Raw genomic sequence first — 3,165 nt, forward strand, 5'->3', positions numbered from 1 at the left:
TTTAAAGTATGTTGAAGAGCAAAGATATCATCTTGAGGACTAAGGTACGCCTCATCCAAGCCATGGTATTTTCAATAACCTTATATGCATGCAAAAGCTGGACAGTGAATAAGGAAGACAGTAGAAGAATTGATGCTTTTGAGTTATGGTATTACAGGAGAATGTTGAAAGTTCCATAGGCTGCCAAAAGAACCAATAGATCTGTTTTAGAAGAAGTGCTTCTTGGAGGCCAAGATGGCCAAACTTCGACTGTGGCTTAGATTATGGTAATAATGGTTGTTGCAAGACTGTCATGTTTTCTCCATGATAGTCTCTGAATGTTTGAATTCAAACATTTTGAATTCAACATTCTCAGATTTGAACCACTGAACAGAAAATCAGTTAATTTGGCTTTATAAGAAGAAGAAATGTATAAAATCCAATCCAAATCCACTACTGTCAAGTTGACCTTTAGTTTGAAGTCCCTACAGAGCATTACAGAGACTGTAAATTTTGATAGGAACTGCCTGACTCATCTTTCTCCAATGAAACTGCTGGTGGGTTTTAATTGCCAACCTTGAGTTATTTTTCTACAACCCAGTGTTTATTCTACGTCTCAACCTGCATTCCAAATCCACCATTAGAACGGAAATCAACCACAAAATGACACATAAAAGTGAGTCATAAAACTTTCCAAAGATCATGGAATAAGTCTCACATTTATTGAATTCTCTGTTTTACATATTTAAATTATTTTAATTACAATAATAATTATCACCCAAGTCCATCTAATTCCTCTGTACCCCTATCCCTAAATTCACACAAACATAGTTTATTTACATTTCAATCTTAGTGTTAAATAAAATAGATTTATTTTAAACTCATTTATCACTGGGAGAAAGATGAGGCTTTCTGCTCCCGCAAAGATTCACATGGAAGCCCAATACAGGGTTCTATACGGGTTTGAGATGAGTGGGAACCAACTCGATGGTACTTAATAATAACATTTTGGCACAGTATAAAGAACATTGACTTAAAAGCAGATAGATCCCAATCCTAATACTTGCTGACTGTAGTGACCTTGAGAAATTCTAAGTCATAAAATTAAGAAAATAGTAGTGCTATCATATACTCTATACTAAATTAAATATTTTATAATTAAATTAAAATATTGATTTATCTCAATGAAAATTATATGAATTAAGTATTATTATTATTCTAATTTGACAGAAGACAACTGAGACATATACAGAGGTGCTAAACATCTCAGTCAAGGTCACTAATTAGTAAGAAGGTGAACCTAAATTTGAACACAAACAGTATATATGAACACACAGCCCACATTTTAAAAGAAAATCTATTTTTATAGATTAAATAGCATAGATACTAAAGCTTAATTACTCTTTCATTTTGTACTGTACCCTCCCCCATTTCAATTTGTAGTAATTAATTATTCAGAATATTAAATTTGGAATTATGTGATCTTTTAGAGTCTTGCCCCCAAATTTATTCTCTCTTCTTCAATTTATTATTTCTACTCAAAGTTCAGGACCAGTTGCTTCTAAGTTTAAGAAATATATCTGCTTATTTTTTTCTCTCTTTATTACTTTTGTATTTAGTGAGTCCAAGCTGGTAATGCTTCAAAATATGTTGATACTTCCAAATATAATAAAATATGCATGGCAAACTTATAGAATTCAGAACAAATAATAGATTTTACTGCATTTGTCAGAGCAACTGACATACAATCACTATTATCTGACTGCTTTCAAGTTATAGTATGTTTGATAGATAAAATAAAACAAAGGGAAATATTAGAAATCCCCAAATAAGCTGAATAATGTATCTGAAAAGTTATGGGGTAGCACTATCTGTTTAGTCAGTGGGCAGTAAAGAATAGATGAAATAGGCATAAGAAACAAATAGTAGAAGTAACAATGGTATTGAAGAAATTTGGGGATAACACTGGAGATTTACATTCAGGAGTAGCATTTCTAGTCTTCCTTTAGATTTTGTCATGCATGCAAACATGCAACATGCATGTGTATAACCAAATATTTTTGTCTGTCATTTGGTTTCAAAGTGAGTACTGTTATTTTTATAAATCTTTTTCACATACATTTATTCATTTCATTTTGCTTTCATCACAGCCTTGAGAAGTAGGTAGTAATATTCGTATTGGAATTAATATTATTGTTGATAATGGTAGCAGCAGTTGTACAGCTACTTATATTAGTAGAAACTCAGAACTAGTCAATACAAGTTAATTACTTTAATTGTACTAATAATAAAGAGAAAAATTAGATTCTAAGTTAAATTCCTTATACCTAAATGTCTGATTTTCTGTTAACAAAAAGGCTTTGAACTACAACATATATGGAGATAAGTCAAGATAGTTTCATTAATAGGGGTCAATTTCATATTTGCATGGGTTTATTCCAAACATAATGTTATTATACATGTCTCGGTGATCAATAGATGGCTGCAGAGAGGATTTTCAGTAATACAATTGTCTTAATTTTATTAGGATGACTTCAAAATAAAGGTCCAACCAAAGAGTGGCTTTTGAGAGGATTTTCTGGGCCAGTTAAATTCAAGGCACAGAGGTCAGTGCAGGTTGTACAAGTTTTGGGGGGATTCCAAAGGCGTAATCTTGATAGATTTTCTTAAAGAACACAGAAAAAATATGGATGTTATGATGATGAAGATTTAACAAAACAGACAACTACATTGGTGAGAAAAAAGTCTGGAAAGTTGCACTGAGACATTTTCTTCCAACATGACAATGTACCTGCTTATTCTACGAGACCCTAATCTTGCCCATTCAAACATCATTTTATGTCCATACTTCAAATAGTATTTCAAAGGAGCATGATTTGCATCCCCCAAGAATATCACAAATACTATACTGATGTGGTACAAATCTAACTGCAGAATTCTTTGGCGACAGTTAAAAGAGGTAGAAACAATGCTTTCAGATGTATATAAACTTAGATGGAGGATATATGGAGAAATTACAACTTCACCTTTTGATATTTTTGTAAACTAAAGGGGCAATAAATTGGTAGCAATACTTTTTCACTAATACCCACAATAAATTCCATTTTTGGTTTAATACATATTTCAAAGGAAATTTTTTTCTCTGAAAAACATATTCATACATGAGATATATATGCTACATGCATC

This window comes from Chrysochloris asiatica, unplaced genomic scaffold, assembly GCF_000296735.1.
Source record: "Chrysochloris asiatica unplaced genomic scaffold, ChrAsi1.0 scaffold00115, whole genome shotgun sequence".
In the NCBI taxonomy this organism is placed as follows: Eukaryota; Metazoa; Chordata; class Mammalia; order Afrosoricida; family Chrysochloridae; genus Chrysochloris; species Chrysochloris asiatica.